General features: G+C 40.4%; 1 protein-coding gene and 1 non-coding gene across 5 annotated transcripts in view; one reads left to right on the top strand and one right to left on the bottom strand.

The window, feature by feature from the left end:
• The window catches only part of Nrg1 (neuregulin 1), a 1059481-nt gene that overhangs the window by 674794 nt on the left and 358602 nt on the right, over positions 1 to 26085 (top strand). The gene's annotated exons all lie outside the window — the stretch shown is intronic.
• On the bottom strand, positions 5399 to 5501 carry LOC118569245. The gene has a single exon (XR_004943037.1). It is a non-coding gene; the product is annotated as a U6 spliceosomal RNA (small nuclear RNA).

Below are 26085 nucleotides of genomic sequence, written 5' to 3'. Positions count from 1 at the left end.
CCAGTCTTTTGTTATCACTTTTGTCCTTAATTGTACATTTATTGAGAGCCTTCTGTTTACTGGACACTCACAAATACTCTGGAAATAGAGAGTGATAGGCAAAAAGGGTGAAGACATTCTATTTTAGTGAGGGGGGACTACTACTACTACTACTACTACTACTACTACTACTAATAATAATAATAATAGAAAAAGTTGGCAACATAAAGCAGTGGTTAATGAAATAGGAACAAAACAGACATGAGGAAGAGAATACTAACCACATACTGTCAGGGCGCTCTTTCATATTGACCCTCAGAAAATGTCTTAAGTCGACCTGAGGTTGAAGACAGGCATCCAGGCAGAGAGAATAAAATAATGAAAATCCCATGAAGTGGGAATGAGCCACATAGGTTTATGGAGACTGAAGTTAAAACAATTGTCTGCTAGCACCAAGCTGTGCCACACATCTGTATCCCTCTGCCCACAGATTACTGCTGCTCGCAGCTCTCACCAGAGAGGTGGCTTCACATACTGGATGGTAGTTAACACAGAAAACTGTAACTAGTCAAAGTGTCGAGAATACATATCACTGGTGTGTTCAGCCACAAACAGAACATTGTATATCACACCCCACCCTCCATAACTCAGGCACCATGACAGAAGAGGGATAGATAAATTGTAAGAACCAGAGTTCAGGGAAGACTAGAACGAAACAGCCACTGTCTTCTGGATGTGACAGCATCTTTGTCCTCATGAACTCACAACAGCTGTTGAGACTTCCATACCATCAAGCCAGTCAAGGTTGTTGTTTGCTGTAGGAAGGAGATCTTGAACCCCACCCCTCTGAGGGAGGAGCTACTGGCAGTTTTTTGCTTCTAGTGGAGGCAGAGTCAGTTTTCTTGAAGGGTGTGGCTCCTGGTTGGTTGACCATGCCGTGGTGGATGGCCTTATATCCAGGGTTATTAGAATGTATAGGTTATTATCAAAAACAAGGAGGACCTAAAGCTGGAGGATTGGGGTAGAGGGGTTGAGTCTTAGAGAAATTAGAAGGAGCTAGGCCAGGCAGTAGTAGCATATGCTTTTAATCCCAGCACTTGGGAGGCAGAGGCCAGTCTGGCCTACAGAGTAAGTCCCAGGACAGCCAAGGCTATACAGAGAGACCCTGTCTGGAAAAAGAAAAGAAAAGAAAAGAAAAATGCGAAGGAAGAGCTAGAGGTGAACTATGGTCAGAATGCATTCCATGAAATTCTCAAAGAACTAACAAAAATATTTTTCAAAAAAGTCCATGTGACTTCAGGACAGGCAACTATAAAATGAACCAGAAGAACTTGGCAAGGGACCATGGTGGAATTCTACAGGAGCTACTAGGCTAGGGTAGGATTGAAAATCTTGAGTGTTTGATCAAGGAGCTTATGTTTCCTGAAGAGATGTTTTAAATGTTGCTGTCACACGACCAAGTGTGGTCTCAAAGAGAGCCATGATGAGAGTATGGCCCAGTGCTGACTGACAGTAGAGGCAACCCAGGTGACCAAAGGTAATTGGACTCACACTTTATTTGAGTAGCAGAAGCATGATACTTTCCCTCTCTCAAGTAACAGAGTAGGTTATGGAGTGCCTAACATAACCAACTATGGGGAGAAAGGCTTATTTCATTCATGGCCTCAGGAGAATGTGGCAGAGCGTAGCAGCAGTGCATGTCGTCGTGGTCAGGAAGTAGAGCAAAAGGATTGCAGGGAGTCTCCTGGCTTTCTCCTTTTATCCCATCAGGCTCTCAGGCCATACACGGTGCCAGGGGACATGAGGCTGAATCTTTCCCCTCAGCTAATCTTCTCAGGAAATAGCCTCACAAGACACACTTAGAAGTGTGCCTCATGGCTACAGAGGTAGTTTAAAGCCCAAATCAAGCTGGCAATGAAGAGTAGCCATCACAGGAGGTCTCCAGATCTGAATGGATTTTAGACTCAATGCTCCCTTGCCTTTGAGGTTAGCATCCTACCTGGACTTGTCACCAACTTCTCACTAAACCTTTAATTGATTAAATTTATGAATTTAATTTGATCTCTTTCCAGCAGTCAGATTTTGAGTTAAGGAAAGGATACTGAATGTCTAAAGAAACAAAAGGAACTTCTGTCCAAAGAAAGGATGGGAAAGAGAGAAGGAGGCGGGGGAGGGAGAGAGGAGGGAGGAAGGAAGGAAGGGAGGGAGGGAAACAAATTGATGTGGTAAGGAAAGGAAACCCTGAGCTGTCAGTAGGCATATCACCAATCCACAGTAGTTCTGCGAGGCCATAAGTGCATCTCCCTGTAAGCTATGAAGTCAATTTTCTTGTGACAGCATCAGTGTTGGAGAGATCAATTGCTGTTTCTCAGGCCATTTGTCTTCTCAGAAATAAAATAGCCTAAGAAAGGAGATTGGAATGATTTACGTGAGGGGACATGTCTTTGGGTTGAACCAAAACTTCCAGTCATGGCCCCATGTTCTCAGACTTACGTTTTACTAATGTTCTTCGCATTGAGCTTAATTTGCCCCACACAGACTTGTGACATTCGGTACCTGAAACAAAAGGAGTACTCCCTCTTGGCCTGAAGGCATCTTTACTGTACTTTGAAACCTGGGGACACGTGTTACAGAAGGAAATGTATCGGACTGTTCCTTTAACATGCTTTAGCACAAAATGGATCTGTCTTCTTCAGAAGAAAGGAGGGAAAAGAGGAGAGTAAAACAGAGGTGATGATGTTGGAGGAGGAGGAGAGGTGGCATAGAAAATAGACCATAATAAGTGGAGGAGATGGCTTGTGGGGGGGGGGGGGGCATGTTTTCCAGGCAAGTGTGAGGACTGGAGATTAGATCCTCTGAACCTCTGTCAGAGCCAAGTAGATGTGGGAAGGGGGTGGGGCAGAGACAGCCCTCCTCCCCCTGCCCATTTGCCAGCCTGACTAACTAAACTAATAGATTCTCTGAGCTCCAGGCTCAGTGAGAGAACTTGCCTCAGTACACAACATGGAGAGTGCTCGAGGCTCACATTCATCGTCCACACACATGTGCACATATGGATATATGCAGCCACATACATGAGCGGCCACACTCAGAGTACCAGCAGTTGCATTGTAGTTGGTTGACATCTTTGGGTTTTGATCATTTCCTTTGTGCAGTTCGTTGAAAGTATGTGGAAATGCAGTAGCCTGCTTCTCCTCTCCCCTGAACAGCTTGATCTGAATTATCTCAGTTGGTTTGAGTTTCTCAGTAGGCTTAACTTGGTGTTTGCTAATCACATGATATCCTAAAATTACAAAATGCTTGATAACTGTTAAGCATGCTCATCATGAAAGCTAGCCTTTGAAGTATTTTTTGTGTTTATGTGTATATACAAAAAATGCTAGAAAAAAAGAAGCACTCATTGATGTGGGGCCCCTGTGTTTTTTTTCTTCTTTTTTTCTTTTTTTTGTTCCCTCTGAAAACCTGGGTTCTCTTACCCACCTGGTACTGATTTTATATGACCTTAGGTAAATTTCATTCTCAATATGCCCCAATATTTCCAGTAAGCTATGAAAAAGACTATCATTTTATGAAATATTTTTACGTCCTTCAATAGAGAAGAGTGCATTAGTGTATGTAGCTGTTTTCGTGTTCCCATTCCATCAAAAACAAATGGCACAATCATGTTGGTTAAGCACATACTTGTCAAGGCAGCCACTCCGCACCAGATGATGCTCACATGTCAATTCACTTTTTAACTTAAACCTAAGTGTTAAGCATCTCCCATCAGTTGTTTCCCTAACTTCAAGTTTTCTGAGCAATGTGGACTTGGCTGTGCCCAAGGAACATCCAGGGGAGTTCAAAGCTCAGATCTACCGTCGATGGAGAAGCAAGAAAAAAAAAATAGAACTCTGATAAAATACGTGAAAAACAAAACCCACCGCCTGTTTGGCTGACTGGCATAGAGGAATGTAACTAGGTAACTGGTGATGGAATTATGTATTTTGAGAAGAATTTTCTTCCTGTAATTAACTCCATGTGCTCTGGTTCTCTCTCCCTCAAAAGGCTATATAGATTTGTGAAGTTGACCATCAAGTCAAAGCTACCTATGTTTTGGTGCCTATCATTAATAAAAAAAACAGATCACTCAGATGATATTTTAGTAATAACATAAACTCATACTTAATTCATCTCCTCCCTGTGTTCCTAAACTCCCATTTTTACTTCCCTCTCAGCTTGAAGCAGTTACAAGCTAATGAAGATAAGCATTCTTATTATGAAATATTTAAAATGTGCCAATGTGGACTTAAAGAGATGACAAAGGTGTTACTTGTATGGTGTGGAAATCATGCTCCCTAGTCTAGTTCTGTTAAGACCTCATCGTTAGAATGGGCCCTGTTTGAGTTTGCTTTCCATTGTTGTGATCGAGACCATAAACAGAAGCAACTTGGTGAGAAAAAGGTTTGTTTCATATCACAGTTTACAGTCCTCTGTGAACAGAGGTCAGGGTAGGAACTCAAGTCAGGAAATGTCGAGGCGGGAATGAAGCAGAGGCCTTGGAAGCATGCTGCTTTCTGGCTTGCCCCTTCCCTGTGGCTCATTTAGCTTGCTTTTTTACACATCCAGGACCATTTGTCCAAGGTTAACACCACCCACAGTGAACTGGACCTTCACATACCAATTGTTAACCAAGTAAATGCCCCAAAGATTTGCCTACAAGCCAATCTAATGGAGGCATGTAGCTGGAAGTTTTCCTGTATCTCACAGCTGTTGGGTCCCAAATAAACACACAGAGGCTTATATTAATTACAAAGTTTGGTCTATGGCTCAGGCTTCTTGCTAGCTAGCTCCTTTATCTTAAATTAAACCCATTTTTATTAATCTATATGTTGCCATGTGTCTCATGGCTTTACCTGTGTTCCACTACATCTTGCTCCCTGAGAGGCCCACAGGGTCTCTTATGACTCTGCCTTTCTTCTCTTCCTGTCTCTTTGCTTGGATTTCCCACCTGACTCTGACCTGTCTTGCCATAGGCCAAAGCAGTTTCTTTATTAATCAATGGTAGCAACACATATTCACAGCAGACAGAAAGGCCATCCCACAGCAGAGGCATTTTTCTTTGTGATTTTATTCTTATACTGAAAATAGATTCTATTCATAGAATATATTCTGATTATGGTTTCTCCTCCCCTTACTCTTCCCAGCTCCTCCCTACCTCCCCTCCCATTCAGATCCACACCTTTTCTGTCTCCCCTTAGAAAACAAACAGGCATCTAAGGGACAATGATAAAATAATAAAATAAGATACAAAAAGATGAATAAAAAACAAACAGTGTGAGTATGACAAAATACAATAAACAAGAAAAGGAGCTAAAGTTGCTTTTTGTTTATGGTCTTTATCACAGTAAGCAAGCTGCTTGTTTGGTGTCCACCTTTCTCCAAAAATACTGTACACGTCACAAATTTACATGTCATCCTTGCATGAGGAGGGCGTGCTAATCTTCTCTGTATCATTCTAATTTTAGTATTGCTGAAGAGAGCAAGGGGGGCATTTTCTTAATCTAAGTGCCCACTTCCCAAATGACTGTCTAGCTTGTGTCAAGTTGAAGAAGGAGGAGGAGGAGGAGGAGGAGGAGGAGGAGGAGGAGGAGGAGGAGGAGGAAGAGGAAGGGTGTTGGGAAGCAAAACAAAATACCTAACTAATACTGGCCTATAATTCCAGCTATTCAGGGGACTGAACAGGAAGATCATGATTTTGAGGCAGGCCTGAGTGATATAGTAAGACCCTTGTTAAAGAGAACAAGGAGAGAGGGCAGAGATGTGAAAGATCTCACCAAAGAAACATTCAGAACATCACGTAATGTCCAGTGTCATTTACATTTGTTAGAGATGATGATAATTGTAATAGTCAACATTTAATTCTCATATGTGAGATGCTAGACTTGATGTACATTGCCCAATTGAGTCTCCACAACCAGTTTATGAAGTGGGAAGTTTCCAGGCTGAGGAGGTTCATTTATTATTATTTTCATAGTCACAGATAATGAGGAGCTCAAGGTCAGTATAGACCCCATCTCAAGTCATGTGAGTGTCAACTCCACCAGTTCTAAATTTCACTTATTTTCTCATACTCACTCCTAGCTGTTGTTGTTTTGACAGATTGTTTTTGTCAAGTTCTTTTTGGAGTCCTTTGAGTTCATGTGTCAATGCATCTTTGCAAATTAAAAAAAAAAAAAAAAAGATGTAGAAACCTGCACACTAAGGTTCAGAGTCAAAAGTCTCGAAGTCAAGTGCAAACCACTCTAAAAATTCCAGCCATGGTAGCAGTAGCAACATTTCTTATTCCATTAAATGCAGTTTTCATAAGCCTGCTGTCTGGTTTCACAGTATTAAATTCCACAGGTTAAATATCAGATGTTAAAAGTGGTGGCAAAACTATCCAATAACAAAAGGTAAAGGTTGGTTTACTTTTATGCTATTGTATTTCCTTTAAAATTATTTTTTTAGATTTATTTATTTTTTATTTTTTGTATGCAGGTGTTTTACCTGCAGGTTTGTCTGTACATTATGTGCCAGACGAGGTCCCAGATCCCCCAGAACTGGAGTTTCAGACTGTTATGAGCCACTATGTGGATGCTGAGAATTGAACACCAGTCCTCTGTAAGAGCGACCAGTGCTCTTAATTGCTGAACGATCTCTCCAGTCCCTAATGTGTTCCCTTTAAAGCAGGAAGCTGCTGTACCAGAAGTTCAAAGACCTGATTAAATATGCAGAGCTAATAAGGGACAGAGGCAGAGTTCGCCAGCAGCCTGGACCCTCAAGGCAATGCTGTGTTCCCTTCCTAGACAAAACTGTCCTCTCATTTCCCTACGTTCTCTGCATTAAGTTAAGTAGTTAATTTTCATAATTAGGACCTTAGGAATTTTGCATCTGTTTCCTATAGCATTTGTAGGAATACAGGTGGATATGGATACATATTAGAGACCTCTTCCAATATGGCTACATATAAGTCAATTTTTTTTAAACAAACAAGCCTATATTTTCTAGAAATTTCACCATCATACATTGACTCATTCCCTAACAATGTAGAATAAATGAGGTGGTGGCGTGGAACACTTCTACAGGAGGCAATTCAGCTCACTGCACCAATCTGGATGATTAACTAATACTAATTGATGGTGATGAGCTCTTTAGGCACACAAGAAACAAGTCACCCCCTTAAAGTGTTTTTAGGACCCTCTGTCTTGGGGTTGTGGATAGACATGACAGGTTCATAGAGCCAGAGCAATCTGTTCTGAAGAGAAAAAGTTCAGCCAACCATTTCATCAGCATTATGCCACAGAGTCACTCACAGGAGCCTTAAAAACTGTTTTGACAGCTTGTTTTGGCTGTCTGTAAATCTACCCTCCAGATACAAACCTCAGAAAATGTCTAGAAGAAAAGGAAAGTAGATATTTGATGTTGAGTTTTATTTATTACCAATTTTTGCTTTACATACCTGATCCACTCCATTAAACCATCTTTGTGGTCCTCTTTAATTTCTTAAAGATAACATGAAGTTCAGAGGCAGGCTTACGTCAATATTTTTACATCTTCAAATTTGGAAGTTTGCATATAAAGTCTTACAGAGACTAGCTGATGTTTTTCTCTCATAACAGAAATTTAAATAGCATTCCATTTGCATTTATGTGTGTGCTAATGGTCTTCCCTGCTACAAACTTCAGAAATTTTCATGTCCCTTTAGTCATGACACACACAGCTTCAGTGACCTGAGAGGCAGATCTACAGAGCACTAACCTTACCTACTTAGGTGAGCCAGAAGAAAAAGGGTGAGGTGTCAGTGGTGAATCTGGTTGTTTCCTCCCTCCTCCTCCTCCTCCTCCTCCTCCTCCTCCTCGTCCTCCTCCTCCTCCTCCCCCTCCTCCTCCTCCTCCTCCTTCTTCTTTTTACTTGATGCTTAACCATAATGAACCAGAGGCTTTTATGAGAAACCTTTGCTGGCCCCTGAAAGATTTCCTTGCCAAAGATGGAAAGATTTTTTTCCCCATTTTATTTGAAAAATTGTTAGTATCTTAATTTTGTATTTATGTGACATTGTTTGTTGAAAAGTTTAGCAATCCTTTTTATACAACATCAGATGTCACGCTGTTTGGAGTTTAGTGGTATAATGTTATCAGATCCCATAAAAATGTGAAAAAAAATTCAACCCTGCTCATAAGGGATAGATTAGAGGAAATCTTCAGTGTATGAAATTGTAACTCAAAAATGCTTGCAACTCCTATAGCCATAACTAGCTTTTCAGCAAGATCCATCATAAAGCCAGCAATTCTTTCAGCCCAAGGTGGCTTTGTGTCTAAAACTAGACTATACTACTGAGTTACTAATGGCACACAAATACATGCCAGGGTTACTCCTCAGAAGACAGGAGGCTGGAGCTTGTGAAGATGTTACTATGCTCACACTACTCATGTGGATTCTAATAGATGGCAGGCATTGGGGTCACACATCTTTTTTTTTTTTTTTTTAATATTGCAACAACCTAGTACTGTGTACTTTGACATTATAGTTGGAAAAAAAAACACATCTAAGCTCTGTGGAAAATACTGCAGATTTCTTTTGACAATTCAAAATCTGAAAGAGACTCAGTTTATTATTAGATACTAATGTAAAGCATGCGTAATTTCACTAGACAACTACTATTTACTTTGCTGCTCTGAATGAGCCAAGATCTGCTGATCCAGAAGTAACTCTGAGACCCTGTGTCACCAGAGGCCTGCCACAGAAGAGATGTCTGGTTGGTATCACATACAAAGAGATAGTTCACAAACACCTACATTTCAGTAGCCGTTTAATTGACTGGGTCAGAGGTTTAGCCTCTCCAGCTGTCTTTGTACTGATGACATAGACATTAACGCTGCCACATCCATGTTGATGAAGGACGTAAGCCATCTTCATCCCAATTAGACCTTTTGAGTGGCCCCATGGAGAGTAATTGGAGTCAAAGACCCAAACAGGCAATTGCTAGGACCAACTGTTTGATTGTTTTCATGACAGCACAATATATTAGTGCTTTGCATTTGAATATAGAGTAAACTAAAAGCAGTATATTCATATGGTAAACTCCAGAGCATTGAAATCACACACACACACACACACACACACACACACACACACACACACACACAAAATTGCCTATGTTTCTGAGCAAACTTTTGTCCAGAAATGTTCTGGGGAGATGCTATGTGCCATAGTTGCATGTAAGTACCTGCCCCTAAGTGGCCAGCTCACCAGAGCCCTGAAATAAGAATAATAGAGTTCCTTAAAACTCATCTTGTACAGTGGATATACCCAACCATGGACTGGAATTTCTACAACCATGAGCCAAGTCAACCCTTTCTCCTTATAACTTACTAATCTCAGGTATTCTGTCATAATGTTGGAAGGCTGGCATACCTTCCCAATAAGGAAATCTACAATTTAGTGTGATCTTATATGACATCTCTCTGTAGGTTTCTATTTTGATCATGAGCTAATTAAGCACAGGAACCCTGTAGGGTCTTTAATATGCCCACCAGGTGCCATATGCTTTGGGTATATATTAATAGAAGTCTAAAATCAACTCACTTGCACCTCATAAAACAAATTAGTTTAAGCGTTTCCACTTTCTTAGCCCTTTTTGTTAACACCTTACCTAGTTGTGGAATTATGGTATATTCACTTACATGTGATTCTCTCTGGTTCAGTGTTCTTCTTGCTCTTCTACATACTTTTAAAATATGAAGAACTCTGGCCATGCATCTCCAGATTTTCAGCAGACAAGACATTTTCATATTCAACTTTAAATGCATTGAGAAAGGCTAAGAGAACAGTGTTTGTAAAGCTCTTGCTGTGAGAATGATGAGGGTAATGAGTGAAATTATTAAGATTTCCATGGTGGTGACTACAAAGTTGTTTTTTAAAATGTCACTTGTTCAAAACTTGAACTCAGCATACATGAATATAGGAAGAACCTTCCAAACCGAGGCCATGGGTACAGTCCCCAGTGTGCAGTCAGCATTTGAGGATACAGTCAGGCTGTGGGCTGTGTTTTTCTGTGTGTCTTGTCCTTTCCACTCCTCCAAACAAACTGTTAGAGATCCTTGCCATATGGTAGCTGGATTTGAGCCTCATGATTATTTCACCAATGACATCATGAGGGTATAGGAATGATCTAACTCACCCACTTTCCTTTTTTATTTCTAATGATTACTGCACAGCTAACCTTAGATTTTAAAAAAATCAATCCCTTTGTTCTGTCTACTTATACATCCTTCATGAGCTCCTGTTTTTTTGTTTTTGTTTTTGTTGTTGTTTGTTTTTTGTTTTTTTGGTTTTTTTATTTTTTTGCATTTCAGCAATCTAGTTCCTGGTTGTCTCAGGAAAGCATCTCCCAGCACTTTCTGATCTATTCTGTCTCCTTTCTTTTCTAGTGACCATAAAATAAAATTTGTCCTAAACTAATGTAAATATTTGGATATCTGAAGAAATACTTCTTGGTGATGGGAAGAAATTCTTGTAGTGAAGCATTAGCATAGATTTATTTGATTGGGCATGATAAGGTATTTTTCAATAGTATATGACAGCCATGAGGTGGTTAATGAACAAAATATGAGTAATATGTCCACAAGGCAATAATGGAACAGACAGGTATGCCCTGGACACATCCAGCTACAAGTCTCATATGAAGTCTTAATTAGTGGTTCAACCTCTCCCATGGTAGATGCCTGGTCTCAAAATCTATTTGGGCCTACTGAGCTCACATTGGCTCTCCTCATGGGCCTTTGTGATTTTGTGTTTTCCCCTCAACAATCCATATAACTAAAAATATCTCTCTTCTGGCCCAACTTGAAGGGACAAGTCTTTTTCCTTCATGTTTAGAGGAAGTGGCTCAAGCATTCCAGAAGAGAGGAGTGGAAGATGTGGTTGTTAGCTCTCCCAGATCTTTTCCCTTTCTCACAGGAGACCAGTTTATAAAGGATTGCAAAATGTGCCTTCTGTGGTCTTTGAATACTATCCCATATCCTTTCCCAAGCCCTCTGTAAACACTGACACAAACAGGTACAGGATGATAAGCTGTAAGAATACTGAACCATAGTTTTATTTGAACTTAAACCATTGGATCTGAATATTCCCTTTCCTTCCCTCCAAAGCTCCAGAACGCTTAATCTTCTTGTTTCCTGGTGTCATCAGTTGGATACAAATTCATATGTGTTGATAATATTTAAGAGAAAGTTCCTTACCTGCTCATCTAAACAAGGGACAACTTATACTTTGTTAGTTCACATCTAATAATGCCCCGTTTCTATCCAAAAGACAGAATGATGGATGGATATTTGGTTATGGTTAATTCAGAAGATTTCTCTAACATGCTGAAAGTTGACTTAAATAATATCTAGTGTGTAGTGTGTTAGGAGATAGCTACTCTATGAACTTTATTAGAGATGTGTTCTAATCCCAGGTAGATGGGATTTATCCCTTCCTGCCCACTGTTCCAGCTTCCTTAAATAAAAACAGCAGCAGCAGCTACATATTATGTGTGATTATATCATGTATAATAAAATAACAAGGACAATAATAAATTACAATAATTCATAGAGATTCTGAATTTGTTACATACTGACTTCTTATGGGCATAAGTACCATATCTATCTACATCAGCACTGTGCCTCCACCACTCAGTTCTGTGCTGTAACTCACAGTTGCTCATTAAGTATTTGTCAAGTCATTGTTGTCTGTAGTCAATGAGAAAGCTGACTCTTTGATTGTTTGACCTTCTACCTCTCCTTTCTTATTTTTATATCACTGTCAGTGTCCTGAAGCCCCCAAGGTTTGGTCTAAGCATCTAAAAAGCTGTTTCTTCTGATCTCAGGAAATGCACCTCAGGGTTTTCAAGAAAATGTTTCATATTCGTGAACACACTCCAGATTGGATACCTGGCCCACTTTCACACATGCACACACCTAACTTTTTCCCTTTCTCTTTCCTTACTTTGTTAAGTGATAGCCAATGACAGACTGCTTACTTCTCCAGACTTTGCTAGAAGTCTGTGAAACTGGCTTGTGAAACCTACGGATGGGTTTGCAAAGCACTCATAAACTTTGATATTGTATGAAATGCATGTGCCTGTTTATAGACAGGGGATGGTCATTTTTATGAGATTCTCTGGGGTACTTTGACCCATAGAGTGCACAGATCCACTCTAGTAAATGAGCAGGACCCAGTCGCTTACAAAATTCTCTACTTTCCCCTCTGGCAATGGCCTCAATTCCTTTGAAATCCCTTCTGAGATGATAAAGAAGCCCTCCCTTTGCTTCCTAGAATTTCACAGTGCAGCAAGAACAGCTTGTGTATGGATCTTAAAGCTTCCATCTCAGGGAGGCCTCACTTGGGATCCCCCAGGCCAGCAATCCATAACTCATAACCTCCAGACAGTATCCACTTTACATTTCCAGTGGTTGCTGTTGGACTACCCTGACACTTGATGAGCAGATGGTCTTCATGTGCACAGTGACTTCTGGAAAAGTGATTTCTCACCTCCAGGAGTCTTGTGGACGCTGTGTGTAAAGACATTGGCCTTGCTGAAATAGAGGGTCATTCTGTAGTACATAAGAAAAAAAGGTACACACTGATATCATACAACTGCCTTAAAGAAATAGAAACCAATCTTGGGGCTAATTGTAGCATACCCAGACCTTAAGGAAGTGTTTCAGTCTTTGGGCTTTGTTTTTTCAAGGACCAGTCAGGACCCAGGGCAGCACGGTCTGCAGTAGCATCCAGCCTCAGTCTCCATGATGTATAGTTCTGGCTGGCCAATGCTAATGAAGGTCATTTAAATTATAAAGCCTCCATGATCTAGAGTTCTCTAACATACCAAGCCATGGGCTGGAAATTTGTTCAATCATAAATATTGAGAACCCAAAGAAGGGACCATTTTGTGGACAGGAATACTTAATGTTAAGGAGCTACCATTTGCTCTGAAAATGTGAAAACTCCAATTCAGTTCAGACCCAAAGAACAATAGGTCTCTTAAAATTTTACAAAGTTTGGAAATATGCCTGTCTCATTTCCTGTGAAAAAGTAAAGCGAATAAGAAATCATACTAGTATCTGAAAAAAATAAGCTAAATTTAGCATGTTACAGAACAAATTGATTAAATAGGTCCACTTATTTCAAATATACTTCCTTGACATCTATGTGAAAAAGGTTTGAAGTCCAAAGACATAAGCTTTAATTATCATAATGTTAAAAGTATACATGTTCCACACTTCAAATTAAAGTAAATTAAGAACAAACTAATGACTAAAAATAATACCTTTAAATGTAAAAAGCAACTATCTGTACAACAAAAACGTAATAATTTTAAAATCATAAAACTGTGCTTTCTGATACAATGTTATTTTATAACTACATGACTTATTGAAATAATTTGATAATTGTATTAGAAGTAGCTAAAAATCTCTCAGTTTAAAAAAAACAAAAAACAAAAAAATGGTGGGTAAAAGATCTGAATAGATGTACTTCACCGAAGTTGTGTGTGTAGCCAAATGTGTGTTTAGATACTAAAGTATAAGTGATTAGACAAATGCAAATTAAAGGCAAAATGAGATGCTTTCTCATGCCTGTTAACATGAAAAGGTCTGATTCAGCAAGTGTTGGCAGAAATAGGGACCATCTAGAACTGTAGCTAGAAATCTATATGATCTTTCAATAAAAAAAAAAAACCTGGAGCCAGATATTGGGGCAAATGATGAAAGATCAGAGAGACAAAGGAACAAGCCACTGCCACATCTTACCTCTAGGACTTCTCAGCCTAGAAAGCCTTCAGCCAAAAAAAAAAAAAAAAAAAAAAAAAAACCCTTAGTTCCTGTCTCTTCATGCCTTATATACCTTTCTCCGCCCAGCCATATCACTTCCTTCTTAATACTGGGATTAAAGGAATGTGTGCTTCCCAAGCAAAGGCATGAGATCTTTAGTGCTGGGATTAAAGGTGTGTGCCAGCACTACCTGGCTCTGTTTCTCTCCTAGACTGAGTCAATCTCATGTAGTCCAGGGTGGCTTTGAACTCACAGAGATCCAGACACCAGACGGAGCTCTACCGCCTGAGTACTGGAAATAAAGGTGTGTGCCACCACTGCCTGGCATCTGTGTTTAATCTAGTGGCTTGTTCTGTTCTATGATCTTCAGGCAAATTTTATTAAGGTCCACAATATATCACTACATAGAACTGTCACTCACCATGATCAAGTCATGTAGCACCATAAAATAACATCCTTAACTTTAAGGAAAATATTCCTCTCAGGAGGGGGCTTCCTCCAGGGCCCCCGATTACTATCCTACACATCCCTGCAGAGCCCATCACAGGTTGCATGGGCTACATCTGTTCAGATTCGTAATGAGCCTCCTATAAGCTGCTACACAGCAGATGGGAGACACAGCTAGATGTTAGATGAACTCGGAGTCAGTCCCTGAGACCCTTTCTCTGGTGGTATAGGGAATGGCCTGAGTAGAACTGGAAGATACTGGCATATTCAGCTGGAGCTCTACATTGTGTCCCTGACTCATCCATCCATCTGTTACCTCCCTTCTGTCACAAGGCAGAATGCATTCTCACACAAAGAGATAGAAATCCCCGCAGGAGCATGCACTTTTTGTACTAGAGGTGCAGTTTTCCAAGACAGAATTATGAAGTCATCAAGAGGTCTCTAAATTGTACAGGGAAGTTCTGCTTGTGTAACAGCTGCAATCCTATGGATTAAATTGATCTGTAAATATGTATTCTTGGATTCCATAGTGATCCCACAGGCCTGTTTAAAGGCTGGCTTTTATGACTGCGGTTTCAAATCATGGCATGCCTTTCTCAGCTCCCTGAACCTTAGCTAAGGCTACTGCAGCTCATGGGAGTCGCTGAGCATCAGTCCACACCTGTGCACACCCCAGAAGAACCACATGACACACATTTTGCCATCTGTGTCTTTGACTAGAGCATTCTATTACCCAGTCATTAGAAGACGAGGAAGAAGAAGAAAATAAATGACTTCTAAAAATCCTCAGGAGAAATAGTCCCAAACTATTAGCACAAAGGGAGAATTTTAAGTGAAATGAAATTGCCATAGACAAGATAAAGTTAGCTGAAAGTAAAATGCTCAAGTTCTAGACCAGGTGATACATAGAGGTACATGCATAATATATCTCTCTCTTTCGGCTTTTGTCTTTGCCATAAATAGGCATGAGGTAACGTGTGTATGAAGACTTACTTCCCTCCTAAAGAGCTGCCCTGGCAGAGGATTGTTTCCAGCATGCCCTGCTCTTATAAACCAAGAGATAATTTGACATGATTACATAATCCTGTGGCTATCCGTGCTCTTCCTCCTCCTCTAGATCAAATGGAAAGTCTCTTCCTAGGGCATAAAATGCATTGATTCACTTAGCAACAGTAGTGATTTTCTCACACACAAAAAAAAAATTAATCTATTTCCCAAACTGTCACTTTGGAAGTCAGGGTGCCAGTATTGAAAATAGAAAGATGCTGGCTTTCCTTTCTATACCTTTCAATTTAGTGGGTGATTCAGACAATTAAGCAGATTATTTTAAAAGAAGATATGTAACTATGTTGGAAATTGTGGCTTACCTACCCCACAGAACATTTTCTCCATTTTTATTGTGGCCAGAGATTTTTAACTGCAGCCAACTAAAAGACTGGATCTAACCTGTTCCATTGCTAACACTAACGTGTCCATGGTACTAACTACAGCTCCACGAGATACAAGCATAGCTATTCGGTGATATTTCCAGGGTGACTCTGAAAGGGGGAGAGCTAAGTTAGAAGGAGGATGTCTTTTACCTTACTTTCCTCCTTAGAACTGGGAAGCAACAGCTGGAGCTGCAGCAACAATTCTAAATCATGAGGTAATTTTAGTAGTACTAACAAGTTAGAATCCTGGTGCTGTTTTTCCGCGTCACCTCCAAAGTGCTTCTTGCTGGCTCCTTCACATGAGCATCTGAACTTAAACCATCCTAGTCGGACTTCTCACTAAGGCAGACAAAAATAATATCAACTGTCAGAATGACATATAAAAGGTGAGAATGTCTCCCAGCTCTCTCCTAGTAGAGGAAGGTCAGAGAAGGTATCTCCTGAGAGTGGCATTTCCAATGGAGACTTGGGGAATAGGCTGGTGAGGAAGGCATCAGAGAGTGTTGAAAGAAGAAGGGATGCTGTCTGAAGCTCAGCATCAGAAAAACCAAACACCTACAACATGCTAAAAGAAGGTGAGCACAGCAGGGATGCACAGGAGGCTGGGCACCACCTGGATCCTTCACTGTGAAGAAATGACCACCATTCAAGAAATGTCAAAGGCCGCTATGGAGCAGTGGTGCAGAGTACAGGTCTACCTAGGGAGATACTAGCAACACCTGGGCTCGGCGGAGTTTAATATTCTTCCCCGGGGAGAGAATTTCACATCAGGAGAGCATCACAGCCAGAAATCTGAGACCCAACTATTAGACGTCAAGCAGAGGAGGACTTCCTATCTTCTGTTTAAATATGTATTTCTTTCTTTCTTTCTTTTTTAGAACTCAAAAACAAAACAAAACAAGTAGGATACTTCCGTGTCCCAAATTCTAAGAAATCACTAGAGTAGAGGGCGTGGGTGAGGACAGGTTTGTTTTGTTTTGTGTATGGATAACCACAGAAGGAAAGATGGGTGCAAGCTTTCCAGGAGGGGGACTTGCCTTCTTTGCGGTCTTGCCTTCCTAGAGAACCTGGGGGCAGACAGTTATTAGGATAATATTTATAAACAGGATGAGTTGACGTAAGCCCCTACGATCCTCAGTTTCATTATTTGTAAAGTGAAGATGATAACACTCATTTGTAGAGTTGTTTGGAGAGCAAATAAGAGATGGGAAATGATTTGTAAGTAGATGAGAAGAACATAATATATTTAGACCTATCTGTGATTCATTTGCCTTTTAGACTAGTTGAATCTTCGAAGATTATTATATGCAGACATGAATCTTAGTGTATCAGTCTTGTTCCAATTAGCTTTATGTATTTTGGAGTTTTTGTATTTTGATGCATTTTCTAGAATTGTTCTGTTTTGAGGAAAACTAGAGAAAAATTTATTTCTTTGAGGGTCCTGATGTTCTAAGCCTTTACCACAAAGCTACAAAAATCTAAACTGCAGTTTTTTCAGAAGTATAGCTTTCTCTACCATCCTGCAAGGCATTCCAGCCATGTGTCAACATGTTTACCCATTCATGGGAAATACACAAGGCAAGGCAATTCAACTACAGTAAGTTAAGACCACAGTTTCCTTCTGCTGTAATTTTCCCTCCAAAATATTCTCCCTGTGTAGCAAGAAATTGAATGCCTGTGGATGTTTCTAGAATCTCACCAAAGGAAAGTTGGAGACACAACTGTAGCCTTTGAGGCACGGTGGGAGTTTCTAGTAAACTGATGGCAAGGTAACTTTCCCTTCTTTGCCTCAACAAGAGAAATAGTACTTTCCTGCCAAGAAGGTGTAGGGCCAGAGATTGTACCATGCTGTGTATGACCAAGAATACCAAGTATCAGCAATACAAGGATGTGAGTGATGATGGGACAGCACATCTGGAGATGGGTGGAGCCAGAAGCTAACTAGTGTAAAATTCAACAGAGTCCAGGCATGTGCAGTGGTGACCAGGAAGGATGGAGAGCCAGAGTCAGCCAGTTGGGAATTCATTCTGGCAGGAATATAGGAATAGGCCTATTCATGATGATTCAGAGTATGCAATTTTAATTTCACCATTTTTACCATCTAAAATAGAAATTACAGAAAGTCAAATTTATCAAAATCCCTAGGCTTAGAAAGCACGAGACTGTCTGTAATAGCACCATGGTTTGAGTGTATCTGTAATAAAAAAAAAAAAAAAGAAGAAGAAGAAACTATGGTGATATATTGTGTACCCTAATAAAATTTACCTGAAGATCAGGGCAACAAAGGAATAAGCCACGGCCACGTCTCACCTCACCAACTCCACGAATCCAGCTGAAAAAACCTTTAGTTCCTGTCTCCTCACCCTTATATACCTTTCTCTGACCACCATATCACTTCGTTTTTAGTGCTGGGATTCGAGGCATGTGACTTCCCAAGTAAAGGCATGAGATCTCAATGGGATTAAAGGTGTGCCACCACTGCCTGACTCTGTTTCTCTCCTAGACTGAGTCAATCTCAAATAGTCCAGGGTGGCTTTGTATGCACAGAGATCCAGACAGATCTCTGCCTCCCACATGCTAGAATTAAAAGTGTGTGCCACTACTACCTGGCATCTATGCTTAATGTAGTGGCTTGTTCTGTTCTCTGATCTTCAGGCAAATTTTATGAGGGCACACAACATATCACCAAAGAAACATAATACGAGTTTTGTGAAATTTGATCACCCTGTGGATATCTACAAGAAATTATCAAAATAAGTTGTATAACTGAAAGATGCTTATTTACATATTAATAATAAAGATTTTAATTCCATTGAAGACCAGTTCTCTGTTTTCTCCATAGAAAAACCGACACAATGTAAAATCACTGTTGGATGAAGGGAGAAGAAATTTTAAAATATTCATTCCATCATTTAAAAGAAGGATGGGAGAAAGCATGAATGCACTGAAATGCTGCTGCAAAATACCCTAGACTAGCCTGGGCTACAGGGTAAGGCCCTGTCTTTAAAACAAAGTAAGAACAAAAAAGAAGAAAGGGGTCAGTTAGTTAATGAAAGTGTCATGCTGTTTTGCTGAATTTATAGTGTATGTGGCTTTGATACATTTACCTTTTATAGCTGGTGGAGTTCCTTAACTTGAAGTGGATATTCATTTTTATGCCTAGTGATTTATTCTTTTCCTTAACGGGGCTTTTGAAATTTTATTTAACTCGTATCCCATAAAACTTGAACCAGGGTATTCCTTTAAGCTGATTATCTATTTTCTGCCCACAGTGAGGCCCCTTCTCTTTCCTCTAGGCCGTTGGTGATATGACCAGACTTCCTCTGGTTCTGTGAGACTGGGATGCAAACCAAAGCCTAAATGACATCAAGTCTGGTGACTAGGGATAAAATTGACCCTGTACCTGTGAAAACAGAACTGCAATCACCAAAGCTCAAAGGAAGCTACCATTGTGGCTTTGTGTCTGACACTGAGAAATGAACTTGACTGTCACAGCTTTATTTATCCACAGGACAGACCATTATATACAAGTGCATTGCCCAGGCAAATTGACCTTATGTATCATGATGACTAACCTTGGTTGTCAATTTGATATACCTGGAGAGAGAGAACCTCATTTGAGGAATTGTCTCCATCAGAAGGGCCTCTAGGTATGTCTGTGTGGCATTTTGTTGATTGATTATTAATGTGGGAGGCCCCAGTACACTGTGGGCAGTGCTATCCTGGAGAGGTGGTCCTAGGTAGAAGAAAGGTAGGCCGGCAAACCCAGAAGAATCAAGCCACTAAGCAGTGTTTCTCCGTGGTACCTTTTGTCCCCACCTTGAGCTTCTCACCTGGCTTTTCTCAATAATGGAGTGTAACCTATAAGCCAAATAAACCCTGCCTCCAGATTGGTTTTGGTCTGAGCAAGAGAAAGCAACTTGATAAACTGTTCAAAGCATACTATACTGCAAGGAGTTGCTCACATGTGACACTCAGTTCCTCCTCCTTTGTCCCGTCATTCCATAGGAGCCAAGGATCTGCACAACAGAGAAACACCCTGAGCAGACAAATGTCAGGGAGTCTTTTCAGAAAGCCATTATCAGAACTGGGACTTAGCATTTCTTTTACAGAGGGACCAAGAGTAATCACAATGGAGCTGAGCAAGGATGACCACTGATATCCCTAAATTGTACACCTCATTGATGCCAGCAGAAACTCTGGGGTCATCCAGAAGCCTGTTTACTTAATAGTCTGTGTCACCTGTGTGGTAGGTGTCTCAAGCCTTAACCCTACTAGCCACACATGTCAACCATGCCACAAAGAGACTCTCACAAACAGTTCCTTCTCATCCCATTTCATTCCAGGTGAGGTTTATGCTTCTCTTCTTAATGAAGGTGACTCAAGAACACTTTTCTTAAATAGCCTGAGCAAGCAGCAGGCAGCTGCTGCATCTTTCCTCTCTCATACCCTGTTGACAGTTTCTTGACTTACAGAACCTGAGTCAAAACCTTCCCGTGGCCTGCAAGCCAGACGTAGGAGGGCTCACTGATCCCTAATGAGGGTGCTCTCACACTTTCCTCATCCTGTTCTCTATTTCTGCTGGCCCACTCTTGGAGTTCCTCCTCACACAGACCCTCCCTCTGACTACATACAAGCTGTCTTCTATGCCTCTGATTGATCTGCACCTCTGCAGAAGGCTAATTTCTGCTCAAATACCACATTCTGGAGAATCTGAGTAGATCCCCTCCTTCTAACTTAGTATACATCGGATCATGTTGCATTGCTAGCATTAAGTCACTGTACAAAGTTGTCAGTAGCTTATGGTGTGTACTGTTTCGGGTACATCGTGGCCATCAACCTAGTTATAATGAGGTCATTATATGGATCAATGGTAGATCATGAGATATCTGGCATAGACATGTCTATCTGGTTTGGGGCAGTTCCATGCATTCTTGATACTGCCCAGTGAACATTCATTGGCCACTGTTCAACAGTACCCATTGCTTTTACATTTCCCGTAGTCATGGCACACATAGATTATGCAATGTCATGGAGGAGAGGACTATTTAGCCAAAACAATGCTTATTGCTTCATTTTTCAAGGGTTTAGGCATAAGATGCCATTCTCTTGATACTGTCTTGCTGCATTTTGTAGTACTTCTGAATTAAAAAACAAACAACACAGTGTTGTGCCAAATGAGCACTCCTAGATTATCAAGCAAAAGGTTTTATAAAACACTGGAAATGATGTCATTTACAAATGATATCATGTAATTACAGATGCTGTGGAAATCCTAAGAAACCTTAAAGAAGACGGCAGATATGCTTAGCTCCTCTCTAAATGGCAAAAGCATGTCTGTGACATACTCATGAGAACATGGGGAGTCATGGAAGTCCCACTTTGCATCCATAAAAGCACAAAAGGTCTTAGATCACAGCAGAGAAGCCCCCTGTTAAACCAATCAAGTCTTCTTGTGCCTGGGGCACAGCCAAGAACAAGGGGTGTGCAATTGACTCTATCCATTCCTCCAATGTTCCAGGCCATTAGTGGAGTCTATCGCAGCTTTTTTATTCCTGTGGTGCCTTCTAAAACTGTGCCTTGTTGTTGGGATCTTTAGGCTTTGTCTGCATCTTGATCATGTCTTCTCAGAATTTCCTTATAAAGTTGGGAAGTACCACATAGTTAAGAGCAACCCAATTGCTTATTTATCTCAGTAACTAGCCTCACAGTACCTCACTTCCTGCTTCCATCAAATGGGAAGGACAGTGTGTGACTCACCCTCATGCCATGTTGTGGCTGACATCCACTGAAATCATGGTTGTACAAGTGTACTAAAAACGCTATAGTCAGAACCCAAGAACAAAGGTTTCTTACAACTGAGAACTCCCTTCAATGCTCAGGTGACTTGCTTATTGGTAAAATTTCTCTAGTGCAGTGGTTCTCAACTTTCCTAATGCTGCAACTCTTTAATACAGTTCCTCATGTTGTGGTGACCCACCCCCCAAACATAACATTATTTTGTTGCTAACTAATAACTGTAATTTTGCTACTGTTGTGAATCATAATGAAAACATCTGTGTCTTCTGATGGTCTTAGGTGACCCTTATAAAAGGGTCGTTCAACCCCAAAGAGGTTGCAACCCATAGGTTGAGAAACACTGCTAGAAAGGCATACATGGGGAGGTGCTGCGATAAGTGAATTTTCCCCTCTGATCCTGTTCGCCAAACAGACATTCTTACAAGGTTATCAGATAACATTTTAGCAAACAAGATTCTCTCCACCATCTTTCCCTCACCCATCCCTCCCTCATCCATCCCTCACTCACCTAACCCTCACTCACTCACCCATCCCTCACTCACCCATCCCTCATTCACCCATCCCTTACTCATCCACCCTTGTCTCTATTGGTCCATCTGTCTTTTTGAAAATTATTTGTGCCATTTAAAAATATAACTATTCCAATCTACTAAAAAATGATTCATGGTCTCTTCTGAAGTTCTAAAATATGTAGACTGTGGCAATGTTAAATATACAAAATAATCTATGACAGGAAACAAGCCAATGATTGTCAGGGTCTGAGTGAGGAGGAGGAGGTTGTCCACCAAAGCAAATGAGGAAGCTATGAAGGACTATGGGACTTTTCTCTTTCACGTAGTTCTACTTTTGGGTGTTTTGTGGTACCCTGTATTAAACCGAGGACCTTGCACATGGTAACATATGTAAGCACACATACATACATAGCTTTGCTGTTATGCTGCATAGTATTTCAGTGTGTAGACCTACTGTGTGATTTGTATTGTAGTGTTGATAAGCATGGGGCGTTAGTTTTAATCTTCTATTACAATAATATTGTGATAAGCACCTTCTTGTGGCTCTTGGTTATATGCTTTTGCATGTGCATTAATATATGTTGACATATACATATATGCATTCTTAAAATTGTGAGGGCTTAATCTGAATTTCAAATTTAGATGGACAAGATTAAGTTGACTTTTTTAAATCTGTAAAATTCTTACCCCGTCTAGTAGTGTAAGAAAGTGCCTGTTCTTACATCTTGTTATTAAAATTTCTAGCATTTGATTATCTCATAGGCAAAATGATATTTCAAAGACACATCAATTGATATATTTTTTAAACTTTATCATAAAAGCTTGCAAATAAGTAAAGATATCAGACACAAAAATTAACCAGACCTAAAAGTCTATAAAACTTGATGAACTTATGTATAGTTAGGATGAGCACACAGTTTGTAAAGTTCACATTAATTTTACACTTTCAGTATCAAAATATATCTTATGCATTTATCCACCACCCAAATCAAAAAATTCATGGCAGAAGCAGAATTAGAAAAACAATTAGCTTAATATCTTCTTTCTAAAGTGTCAGTCATGTGCATTTACTCTTCCTCATCCCCTTACATTTAGCTTTTCTGGTTCTCTTTTCTTCATGTTATTTTGAACATACATGTACATTTTTTATCATCTACATTTTGCATATGAGAGAAAACATGGCTGCTTATTTCTTTCTGAGATTGTGTGACCTTGCTTAATATTATTTTATTTATTTTAAGATTTTCAACTTATTTATTTTAAATATATTTTATATTTTTCTATTCTTTTTTATTTTTGATAAGATAATTATGTTTCTCCCTTCCCTTTCCTCCTCCCTCCAAACCTTCCCATATTCCCTTCCTTGCTTTCTTTCAAAGTTATGGCCTCTTTTTTCATTAATTGTTATTACATGCCTCTGTGTGTGTGTGTGTGTGTGTGTGTGTGTGTGTGTGTGTGCGTGTGTGTGTGTGTTACATATATATTCCTAAATATAACCCACTCAATATGTATAATGTTACTGGTTTTCAGGGTTGACCACTTGGTACTGCATAAACACTTGGTGTACCTTTCCCTAGAGAAGACTATTTCTTCTACTTACAGCATTCCTTAGTTGCCTCTTACTCTTCATTTGTGTAGGGTTGAGGCCACATGGACTTTCTCCCCTGTCCACTTTGGCATGTCTATTATTGTCATTGTTCAGCTAATGTTTAGATAGTTATGTTGGTGAGATCTATGGCTGTAGCTACCAACATTACTAGGAGACATGGTCTCACAACAAAGTCCCTGATCCACAGATAGCTAAACAGTCATATGTTAGACATCATGTACAGTGCAGTCCAGTAGTAAACACTCAATTGCTCATCTAGCTGCCATGCTCTGAGAATGTAATCCAAGAGAGCACATAAGGCACAGGGCAGATTTGTATGCAACACAACTCCTATGGAAAGACAAATAGTGCCAGGATTGGCACACAAGCTCTTGTTGGTTTGGCCCTGTTGAGAGGCTGCTTATTGATTCCAACCATGTTGATTAAATGAAGAGTTTTCTCCGGTGATGTGCTGTAGCACTTTCCCCCTTTACTCTGTTGTTCTTTAGGTCTTGTGCAAACACTCCATTTGATTTCTTCATCCTGCCAAAAGACTGAAGAGTTACGGTTCACAGGAAAGAAAAAAGACAGGAGGCAGGAGAGGGAGGACTGATGTGCATTAACAAATGACAGTGGGGGAAAGCTTTCTCTAGTGAGTAGAAATGTTTTAAGTGTTTTTGTTGCTGTTCATATGAGCCTGGCCTTTCCTTTCCTAAGTGACCTTGAAAATCAAAGTGAGTACTAGAGGAAATCAGAGATCAAGGGAGATATTTTTAGAACAAGTTTGACAGAGGAGTACATAATTTTAAAGTGCATAGTCCACCAAAATAACGGCATATATGGGAAAATGTGGGGAACTAGGAGGGAGTGGATGCATCTAAGCAACAAATGGAATGTTAACAAGAGCAATTGATTGTTTTCCCGAGCTGTGGACACAGCATGATTCTTCAGTTATCTGAGTGGCTCAGCCTACTGAAAGGTTGAGAAAGGAAGCTCTGGGGACAATGAGTGTGTGCTGCATATGTTTTTGCTCAGCAGATACAGATGCAGTTAGTGCTCTTTTCCACCCCCATCTTTATCATTGTTTTGATTAGGTTTCTATTGCCAAGACAAAACACCATGACCAAAGCAACTTACAGGAGAGATTTATTGGGGTTTATGGTTTCAGAAAGTGAGTCCTTAATCATCATGGTGGGAAGTATGACAGCAGACAGACAGGAATGGTGCTGGAGCAGTAGCTGAGAACTTATATCCTACCTGCAAGTAGGAGGCAGAGAGAGCTAAGTGGGAATATCATGTTTTTAAAAACTCAAAGCCCACCCCCAGTGACACACCTACTCCAAGAAGGCCATACACCCTAATTTTTCCCAAACAGTTCCAGCAACTGGTGATTGTTAAATATATGGGCTTATGGGGGATTTTCTCACTAAGACCACCACATTCCCTTCCCTGGCCCCAGAGGCTTTGGATGTATCATAATGCAAAATGCATATAGTTCAATCTCAAATGTCTCCATGGGTTTTTACAGTCTCAATGCAATTTAAAAGTCTAAAATCTCCTCTGAGACTCAAAACAATCTCTTAGTTATTAGCCCCTATAAAATAAAAAAAAAAGCAAATTACATACTTGCAACATACAGTGACACAGAATGTACATTTTCATTCCACAATGGAGGGATGAGGGCACAGTGAAGAAATACTGAATGAAATCAAAACCTAAATTCAACAAGGCAAACTCCAAATCCTGTATCTCTCTGCCTGACATCAACAGCCTTAAATGGCTCTGCCCTCCAGCTTTGCTCATTGCAGTATACTTTTCTGTCTTGGGCTGTTTCCATTCCCTGTATGTAGCTTTCTTTGGCAGATACCTTTTTCATTTGTTAGTTAGTTTGTTTTTGTTTTTCAAGACAGGGTTTCTCTGTGTAGCTCTGGGTGACCTGGATCTTGCTCTGTAGACCAGGCTGGCCTTGAACTCACAGAGATCCACCTGCCTCTGCCTCCCGAGTGCTGGGATTAAAGGTGTGTGCCACCACTGCCTGGCCCTGGCAGATATCTTATGGCTCTGGCATCTCCAGCATCCTGGCGCTTTAAATGTAGTCTAAGTATCACTTTCACAGCTTCATGCAATGGCCTCTCTAGACCTCCATCCAGGGACTCTTCTGCCACATGCCTGGCCTCAGCAGCTTTCCCTGACTTCAGGGGAAGATTCCACATCCCCTTTACTACTGTACCCTTAAATCCTGAACAGATCGGCTGTAGCTACCCAAGTTCAACTACCCACTTGGGATGGAACCTGGCTCCCTCCTTGAACTACATTAACATAAACTTTGATTTGTTGGCGATTTTTAGGAACAGAAAATGCCTCAGGCCTTTTTCTTTCACAAATTGTGAGATTGGTTAGGTGAGTTCTTTAGCAACAGGAAAGTATTTAAAGCAGAAGTTGGTACCAGGGAATGAATGGGCTATTGCTGTGGCAGGCCTGACCCTGCTGTGCTTTGG

Source organism: Onychomys torridus, chromosome 17, assembly GCF_903995425.1.
Source record: "Onychomys torridus chromosome 17, mOncTor1.1, whole genome shotgun sequence".
Lineage (NCBI taxonomy): Eukaryota > Metazoa > Chordata > Mammalia > Rodentia > Cricetidae > Onychomys > Onychomys torridus.
This window is presented reverse-complemented; position numbering and strand designations above follow the sequence as displayed.